Genomic DNA, 10632 nt, shown 5'->3' with positions numbered 1-10632 from the left:
TCAGTACTTAAAAGTTGCCTATAAAAAAGATAGTGACAGACTTTTTAGCAGCGCCTGTTGCAGTAGGACAAGATGTAATGGTTTTAAGCTAAAGGAGGGGAGATTCAGGCTAGACATGAGGAAGAAATTTTTTACAATGAGAGTGGTGAAACACTGTCCCAGGTTGCCCAGAGAGGTGGTAGATGCCCCATCCTTGGAGACATTCCAGGCCAGGCTGGATGGGGCTCTGAGCAACCTGATATAGTTGCAGATGTCTCTGCTCATTGCAGGGGGTTGGACTAGATGACCTTTGAAGGTCCCTTACAACCCAAACTATTCCATAATTCTATCAGAAGAGGAGTAAAAGACATGTGAGCAAATGAAGGGGCAAATAGGTGACTGTGGGTTTGCAAAACAATCTAACTCCAGCCTGGGTTGCTCTGATACTAACTCTGTGTCCTAAACCTGGTGTGGGTTCACGTTGTACAGTGCTCAGTGCCTACGCCTGTGCGCACACACAAGGCTGTCCCCATTTCTGCACCCACCGTCTGCTCCTCAGGCAGCTCGCTGCTCCCTGGTGTCCCACCTCATGCCACGGGGGAGAAGCTGGAGGGCTGTGACACCCCAAAGCAGGCAAGTGCAACAAGAGCATGTCTTTCAAACCCAGATCAAACACTTCTTCTTGACAAAGAACTAAAAAACTCTTTTATCTTCCTTACCATCTGGTACTTTCCATTTCTGGGGGACACCCAGTTGCTCAGTTCCTTCCCAAACTGCAGCTATGCAGATATGAACTTGCATTCTCCATTTTCAGTAGGACTTGTGGGGTAATTCACTTGGGGTTTTTTTTCCTTTTTTTTTGTTTTTCCATTTACATGTAGTAATCACGTTGGGACCTCACAGTTAGTGTAAATTTAAATACACTGAGATATGAAATGCTGTCAGTTATAACACAAGAAATCCTTAAAAACAGGCCTACTCATTTAAAGCTGTATCTATGGCTATAAGTTGTGATAGGTAAACTGTGGTAAACATGCACTATAGAAATGTTGATGAACGGTGCTGTGGTTTGATCATGCTGCTGCCACTTTTTAAAATTTACATTTGGCTACTGCAAATTATTGCTATAAATTCTGACTACAGTAATCTGCATTCTTATTAACAGCTTGGTTTAAGAAAAGAGGGAAGTGTGGGAGTTAAAGGGTTTAAGAACAGTCTATGCATGCCTCAGATAGATACCTCTTCTTAGCAAAAGCTTGCTTAAGTGAAAAAGCCCAACAACAAGCCCTTATATCCTCAGGGGCTAGCTAGAAGCTGGAAAGGGAAAAATCACATGCAGCTGGTGGGCGAAAGGGTGAGACATCAGGTGAAGCTGTTTGCAGTGAGCTAGGAAGGATTTAGAAAACACTCCGTGCTTTTGATAAACAGACACAACATCACAGAGGAAGATAATATGCCAGCAGAAAATTAGCCTAGGAGATATCTTCTAAGGACACCCGTGGGCTGCCTGTAGAGGGGATGCAGTTGCCTGTGGTGAGGGAACCCGGAGGTCACTGCTTCCCCATCCCCTGCCTACCCCAGCAGCGTGCTGCTGCTGAGCCCAGCCACATATGGGGCTCCGCCCACACATGGGGCTTCGCCCACAGATTTTTGCCCAGCAAAATGGCACAGTGGGCCTTCCTCCTTTGCATTCCCCCTCCTGGAAGTCAGGCTTGTGCCCACACCTTACTGATGTGCGGCCAGCTTGATGCTGAGGGGACCAGTCCCCAAACCATTCTCTTTTTTAAGGTGACCAGGGTGACCTTTTCAGTATCCTAACTTACTTTTCATATCATGACATTTTCTCCCAAGTTCCAGCAGTTCTTCTGACACTGTTTGTTTTGTTTTGGTTTTAATTATTTTTTCAAAAGTGACACAGCCATTGAAGTCACCAGCTTTTAATTTCAGCTCAAATGCAGGTCTCCTCACATTTGGAGAAGTGCCAAGGACTCTGATCTGGGCAAATGTTATCCATTACCAAGAGAATCTTGATGGAAAAAATAAAGTGGATGAAATACAATGTGGTGTTTTCAATGGAAAATGTCTTTTTTTTTTCACCATAGATGACAGAAACACAGCTATATCTATATCTACATCTACATTACACATTGGGGCTGGGATCTGGCCCCGCAGAGCTCTCAGCCTCTAATTGCTGTATCCAAATTAACAGACAGCCAGACCCTTCGTCTCAGCTGGGAGGCAGCCACTAATGACAAAGAGGCACTAAAGCACTTAAACCTTTCCTGAGCTGTGCCTAATTGTGCAAAGGCTCCTCTCCTGGCTGCACTCATGAAGTTTAAATGAATATGTTTTGTTGTTGTTGTGCTGAAACAGAAGGCGAGCATTTACCCTGACAGGAGGAAGGGGGAGCTTCACACCTGAACAGGGACAGCTCCTTAAGCCCCTTGGCTTTCTGTGGTAGGTATCCAGATGTTGATCCCAGGCTTTCTCCATGCAATATCCAAGATGTTAGCATAAATCACCATTAACATCTGACTTTGCAGTGCAATGGGCTAAAAATGCTCGCAGCCAGACATAGATAAGAGGCAGTTTATGATGCTGTTCCTCACCTCCTCTTATTAAAGGTGGGAGCCAGTCTGCCTAAATTGGGATTGGAAGATGACAGCCTTGCAATTGCAGATTAAAATTGGACAGAAGAAGCTTCTTCCCACCCCTCCAGCCTTTCACCTTGTTCTCTGGCTTATCAAAGGTGGCTGCTGCTGAGGCAGAGCCACCCAAGCTGCTCAGGAAGCAGCACGGTCACCTGCAACCTGGTGCGCCAGGCTGAAGGGAAATCGACCAAAAAGAACAGAAGCAGAAGGGGGCCAGTGTTCACTCATCCCAGGTGCTGGGTCCTCCTCTGGGGCCTGGTGATCCCTCCTGCTGGATCCATCTCTGATTGAATGGGGACCTGGTGCCAAACACCCCAGCAGCCACCCCTCCTGGATGCACAGGCTGCTCTCAGGATGAGCAGCGTCCAGCTTCTGTGGGACATGTGGAGGGTGTCCCTCTCTCCAAAACACCCCAGGATCAAGGAGACAGGACACGTCCTAGCTGCCAGCATTTTTTAAGCTAAGAGAGTCCAGCTTCCCCTCCCACCCTTTTGGAAAAGTTATAGTTACCTAACTGTCCCTGATATCTGTCATCTAAAGAAAGTGACCCTGCTGCATTAGGTACCTCTGCTTAAAAATGCATAGGCAAAAGAGATCATAAGAGGACAGGTGTTCCTAATATTTCCTCTTACTTGGACTGGATCGACCTCTGGATGTGTTTACAGCAGCCCAATTCTTCCTCTGCTGGCAATGGAGATGCTTAGGGCACCACATCTTTCCCTTCAGGCCTGTGTGCAAGGTGTGCTAGCTCCAACGTTGGGTTGCTTTCCCAATAATAGCTTGCATTCTCAAGCTCTCCACTTAAGTTTTTTCTCTCCAGTTTTTCTCTCAGGTTCCATGAGGATTTCAAGCCATGTGCTAAGAGTTGGCACAGCCTGAACATGAGGCAGTAATCACACAGACAGTGGTCAGATGAAAGAAAAGCAATAGTTTGAGATCAGTGAGTGTCATATAGACATATATGTGATATATGAACACAGAGAACTTTATAGCACTGTCCTTGGAGTATAGAGGAATAGTAGCTTTCTACTAGAGTTTAGGACTTCTGTTTAAATTAAAGCTTTATTTTTTTTTTCCTTTTTTTTTTTTTGTAAAATTACGTTGTTCTTCAGTGTCTATCTTTTAATGAAACACACGTAAAATCCAAAGACTGTATGCTAAGGCTGATGGCTGCAGAATTATTATTCAGTTCCAGGAAGAGGCTTTTGAAGTGCTTATCATCCTCAAGGAGCTGAGAAACTCAAGTCTCCTTGGCAGGCAAGTCCTTACTGTGATGTTCGATGGGGAGCAGCTGCCTTGTTGCTCCTACTCCATTTTCTCCCAATTTGTTTTAAACCTGAGCAATCTAGTTGTTGCTGTGCTTTTCAGGGAGGCTCCCCAGTGAGAGCACTCGCAAGGGGAGAAAAAGGCAATTTTGGCTAAAAGACTACAAATCAGCTGCGAGCCAAGCTGCTGACATGAGTGGGAGTGGAGTGAATTCAACACTCAAGAAAGCAACCGCCACCTCGCAGGCTCTGAAAGAACAGTTCATCTGTGAAACAGTAAGTAATAATTCTGGTTATATCACTGCCTGTCCTTGGAGAAAACTAAATATATCTAGATCCTGATATCATTGCTCCTAAGTTTGCTCTTTAACTGCACTTCTTGCATTTATGCTCAGTAAAGTACTAGTGCCTTCCCCAGAATTAACTGTGGAAATCAAGGAGGCTGGTCACTCCAGCTGCTCCAGCAACCAACTGCACTGTGTCCTACTCAATGGTGCTGCTAAGCCCCGTTAGCACCCTATTTCCTGTGTCTCTGTGCTTCCACTGGAGCTGGACAGAGAGAGAAAAGAGAGAAACCTTGCAAAGTCTGTGCATTCACAGGGCTCATCAGTCTACTTCTGTTGGTGCTCTCAGATAGCACCTCTGTCTCTCATGGCATGATTAGCAGATAGCTGTTTACTTTAACAAGTTATTGCCTCACTGGCTAAGCATAGAATCATAGAATAGAATGTCCTGAGTCGGAAGGGACCCAACAAGGATCATCGAGTCCAACTCCTGTCCCTGCACAGGACAACCCCACAGTTCACACCATATGTCTGAGGGCTTGTCCAGTCTCTTTTTGAACACTGTCAGGCTTGGGGCCGTGACACCTCCCTGGGGAGCCTGTTCCAGTGCTGCACCACCCTCTGGGGGAAGAACCTTTTCCTAATGTCCAACCTAAACCTCCTCTGGCACATCTTCCTGTCATTCCCTCAGGTTCTGCCATTGGTCACCAGAGAGAAGAGATCGGCGCCTGTTCCTCCTCTTCCCTGTTGAGGAAACTGTAGACATGTTTACAAACAAGTCATTTTGGGAATGAGCTGAAGTCTGCTGGCTTGGAGTGCGGTGTTATTTCTGGGAGGCAGCCATGCACTCACCCTGCTCCAGCACAAAGGAGGACATGGTCACCCCTGTGAATTTTGGGGCCTTAAACTGGGCAGAGGGATTTTGGAAAAAGTGGTGATTTACCTGAGTGACCACTGGATGTCATAATATCCCACAGTGCTGCCACAGCCTCATCTGTCAGGCAGCAGGAGCAAGTGTGATTTTAAAAGGACATCATGCTGCCAGAGCTTCTTATGGCTGTTTTAAAGCTGGAGGGGTAAGCTGAGCTCTTTGCGGGGATTTGTCTTAAAGTAGGATGGGGATAAGTACAGAGAAGTGTGACTAGAGGTCTGGGGGAAAACAAACACAATCAATTTGGACTTTGTTGATATGGACAGTGAGGATGAGGGGGGTAGGGTGGCCTGCAGGCTGGAAGATGCCTGCTGTTGCCCCTCACTTTGCTGCGGGGAGGAGGAAGTGTGTGTAGAATGGGGCTCCTTATCAGGGTCTCATACCTGCTCTTCAAGGCTGCTCCATCTCTCTCTTATCCCCTTTGGCAGCTGGGGACTGCTGGCCAGTAATTTGTACTTTATAGCATGTAGCAGTCCTGCCAACCACATCTGCTTGCTCAAACACCTCAAATATGAAGCAGTATTTAACATTAAGATGAGTAGATTCAAAACTCACATGTGTCAACAGGAGAGACCTGAGAGGACTGCAAAGCACTGAAGAACAGTGACCATCCTGGCTGAGGTATGGAAATCATAACTCTAGCATAACCTAACACTTACTGTTGGACTTGATGATCTTGAGGGTCTCTTCTAAATAAAATGATTCTATGATTCTGTAACCTAACTCTGGCACTAAACCGTGTCCCGAAGAACCTCATCTACGAGTCTTTTAAACACCTTCAGGGATGGTGACTCAACCATTTCCTTGGGCAGCCTGTTCAAATGCTTCACAACACTTTCTGTAAAGAAATCTTTTCCTAATATCCAAACTAAACCTCCCCTGGCACAACTTGAGGCCATTTCCTCTTGTCCTATCACTTGCTAAGTTTGCGTATGAGTGTTTGTATGTGCAGGGAAACAGAGAGAGGCTTGTTGTTCCTGCTGGCGATGCTCATGGTGTGCACCTTTGGAGAAGGCTGGCCAGCATGCTTTCCATCTCCTACCCCTCATGCTTTGGCAGCACTGACCATTCTCCTACCAGTTCTTTTCTGCCCCCATGTGTCACAAACACACAGAGTCCCAGCTGCACATTGCATACAGGCCAGCAGTGTGTGCCTCACGGGGCAAACCTCAGAAGTTCAGACTCTGAGCAGTGATTTCTTCCATAGCTGAAAACCAAGAAGGCCCTAAGCCAGGGCAGCAAAGCCAACAAGAGGTAAGAATGTTGAAAAAGAGAGAAGCAGGACACTGCTACAGGGGCATATGATGCCTGACAAGACCAGGGCAGCCAGGTCTGGCCCTGGCTGAGCTTATGTTTCCCATCACAGCAGCAGCACCAGCATGCACAGCTGTCCAGGCAGCTCCTTAGATTTACCATTTTAGAGTACATAATTCCCACACCCTGCTGAGGAGCAGAGCTGGGCACACTCTGGTGCAGGCACAGCTGGCTTGTAGGAGCCCAGTGCACTGTGGGGATGTACCAGTGTGACAACAGGAATCACCTTTTGTTGTGGATTTTGGTCCTGCAGCAATTTTAAAGGCAAGAAGGGGCTGTGTATTACAACCCATAAAACTACCTCAAGAGATTGCTCCCTCAAGCCTGTAACTTCTTGTCGAGCTGTGACATTGCCTTTAAAAAGACATCCAGTCTGTTTCCTGCCCAGGCTGTGCTTGTTACACATTTATTTGCTGGATTAAATAATTTTCTGTTGACAGTGTTTTCTTCATGAAGCTACACCTAAAATGGGCTAACCCAATGTAGCCCCTTCTTTGTTAAGCCAAATAGATTGAACATCAGGGGGTTCTCTGTATGTTTGCTCCTGTAATTGCATTTTGAAACCCGCTTTTAACATCCATTTGTAGTGTGGACACTGCTAATGGGTACTGGTCCCAATAACAGTGCTTGCAGGAGTGACACTACCTTCTTCTGTGCAGCAGAAAGCCCTGTCCTTTGCCCAGGGACTGTCTAAGCTTGCTCACATCCTTCCCTGCAGACAGAGGAGCTGATGGTCATGGCTCCTCATTGCTTTTTGATCCTGATGGATGGAGGCTTTAACTCTTTTCCTTCTCCACTGCTTGTCTCCACTCCTTTCCCTATACTCCCTACCAGCTCGTGCAGACTTGGCTCTTATTCAGACTTGTGGGTGATCTACTTCAATTTACTCCGATAGCAGAAAACTGCATTTCTTTCTGAGGTAGTTTTCTGCAATTATGTGAGGGAAAGTGGCTCACAGAGGGTCTGTCACTCCCTGGCACAAGGCAAGCAACAGGCACAAAGGGCTAGTGGAGGCAGAAGCAGATGTGTCCCCTCTTGGTGCCTGTGCAGGGACCAAGCTGGTCCTTATGAAGGAAGCCTGCCTCTTCCCAAGCCCAGAGATGCTGGAGATATGAGCTTGGGAGCAGTCATGCTAGGCCTTAAATGATACTAGTTTTCTACAGTGATGCGGGCCTGAAGATAAGTCTTGCCTAATGATCTTTGTGAAACAGCTCTGTTTCTAGAAAAGAAAAGGATCACATCTTTTAGCTAAAACCCCTTTTAAATGGGTTGTGTATCCTTATTTTGCAAATGCCTGATCCCCCGTGGCAACTGTGGGGTGAACAGTTCTCTCTCCATACCCAGGTGAGAAAAAATAGTGACAGTACACCACACTTAAAAATCACCGTCTATAGAAACTCGCCCCAAAATTTTTGCAAAGATAAGCCTGTCCCTTTTACATATGTAAAATTAAACTGACTTGCTCAATGCTCATGGTGACTCAAGAGTGGAGTCAGAACAGGGTCAAGCTGACATTGTGAAGGAACTTAACTTTCAACAGCTTGTTTTTCACCACAAGCTACAGAAACCTGCAGCGAGATTTTTTTAATCAGCCAGGATTTTGTATTGAGCCAGGTACAATCTTGGGCAGCTGCAACAAAACCATCTCCTTTTCTAGCTTATAAATGCTGAGAAACTTCTCAGGCATCCTCTTGCGAGAGAGAATAATACTGTGGATGCATTGTCATCATCAGCTATTCAGAAAGCGTTGCACCTGGATCCTATCTTTACTGAGCCCTCAGTGCTTTAGATAAGACAGTGATAAAAAAGATGAGTATGTGTTTTTGTGTGTGTAAAAGCCTAGCTTTCAGGGCATTAAATCTGCCTCCTTGTGAAGAATTTCTTAAGAACTGTATGTCAGTTTATTATTCTTCACTTCAGCTGGGGATACTGCGTGACTGACTACTTCCACCTATTTGTTCCAGAATGATGGCAGCTTTATTTAGGTGACAATAGGAGCACTGTGCTGTTTTATGAGGTTGTAATACAATTCCCAAGTGGATGAATACTCTCCAAGGCCACACAATTATCCTGACAATCCAAGGAACTGAATTACTGACCAGAAAAATAGTGGTGTTCCTGTTCATGTTGTTACGCTCCAATTCTCCAGGTTTTGGGCTAAATAAATGCTCGAAGTATTTGTGACATGAGAAGGAAGAGCGCGAGGAGAGGATGGGAATGATAGTGAGGAACAGACTGGCAGAAGGAGCAGAAGATATTTTATTGTTTGCTTCTTAATTATTTCAGTAATTTCTCGAGGATATTCCCCATCTTTCAGACAAGGACTGCACCTTCTGCTAAAGTCCCCTGACTCTGGATTAGATGCCAGAAAAATAATTTCCCCAGAGACCAGTCTGTAGCTGAACATCCCATGGGATAAAAATGCTCCAGCACTGTGCAGGTTCAGGGCTCCTTGGATACAATGTGGCACACAGTGGCTTTGCTTTTTTTTCTCTGCTTTTCTTTGCTGTCCTGCTTGCTTTTGAAAGGGAACTTGAACTGACTTTTCTGTTTTAAATATTAGGGTTTTCATATAGATGTGCAGGTTGTCCGACTATGCATTATGTGGCAAATAAACACCTGTGCAAGACTGCATGTGCAAGTTGAACTTTGCAGCCCTCATTACTGTTGGGGTGCACAGGGTGCAGCTCAGGACTGGGGCCATAGTCTTTAATTAGAGAGATGTTTATTACAAAGTGCTCCCAGTAAAACAAGCTAGGAGTGAGACCAGGCTTCTGCAGTGGATACGTGAATTCCTTGACTCTCCTTATCTGTTGATGTGTTTCAAACTGCAAGAAATAAACCAGTGAGAATTATTATGCTCCCTGTCTTGCTCTGAGGCTTTGCACATCTCTGCTGGCAAGGTCTCTGCAAGCCCTATAGGAGCTGGTTGATAATTAGGTCTATAAATGGCAGCTTACTTCAAGCATTGCATAGGTGATGATTTTATCTTAGCGCCAGGTTATTTCACAGCATTACCGGAGGATGTTTTCTGCTTTTCTGCAGCCCATTGGTGTGGTGTCTTGCTCTGATATTGTCAAACATAGACATCATCCATCACCTCTGCACTGACACGAGTGCAGGATACTCTCTCTAGGCTTGGGAGGGGATCCCTGGAACTGGAGGTTAGTTGGTTGCTTCTCAGTCCCAGCTCCTGGAATCAGGTGAATTTTGATGGGTTGTAGAGTGTTGCCTTCTAGTCACTACAGAGACAGGCACAGCTCATGTTTCAGCCGAAATATTCAGGTCAGATGGGAGAAAATCCTTAGCTGTCACCAGAGGTGCCCCAAAACCTCAAAAAAAGCTACAATGAACACAACCCGATTTTGTGAGTTTACAGAGCACTGAAATACCAACTAAAATTACAACTAATTAAACAAACAAACAAACAAACAAACAAAACACAAACACCCCAGCCAAACAAAAAACAAACAAACAAGCCCAAACCACCACCAATAACAACAACAAAACCAGATAAATATGATAAATGTTAGTTCTTCCAGTATACTAAGATCTTATGCAGATTTGATTCTGGCCTCCTTTTTTCTTTGGACTACTTAAATGTTCAGGCTCCCTCAGCCCTGACAACTCTTAGGTCCTGTTTGAGTTGATATGTAAAAGCATTCAATAAATGTACTGTCTTTATTGTTTAGTCATTATTTAGTATTGTTTATCCGAATTATAAATCTGAAAAACATTACTGGCTGAAAAAGATCCATGTTTAAATTCTTGTCTATGTAATATACATGGTGGTAGTTACCTAAATCCCAATTCTGTAAAGCAATTAAATAAATCTCACTGACGGTGGAACTAAAACCAGGTTTAAATATGAGCTCTCTTCTATACTTACATCAGTGTAGTTTCAGCCTCTGTTTAGACTACAGATTTTCTTGTTTGGTCAGTATTGTTCTGTTCACTCATATTTACCTGACTGTTTGAGTCTATGCCAATGAACCCAATAGCAATTTGTTCTAATGTGTTTATTGTGACCCTTTTGGTCAGCCCCCAAATGCAATTTCTTACCAAAGGAAGAACCATCTGATCTCCTTGTTGCAGTAAGTGTAACTAAACCTGACTGTGGTTCTCTGGTGTTGTGCTGGATAGAGGCTGCATGCCCAGGCCATCGGTCTGCTGTTGACTTTGTCTTCTGCTCGTGGCTCATTAGTACC

Source organism: Nesoenas mayeri, assembly GCF_963082525.1.
Source record: "Nesoenas mayeri genome assembly, chromosome: 1".
In the NCBI taxonomy this organism is placed as follows: domain Eukaryota; kingdom Metazoa; phylum Chordata; class Aves; order Columbiformes; family Columbidae; genus Nesoenas; species Nesoenas mayeri.
This window is presented reverse-complemented; position numbering follows the sequence as displayed.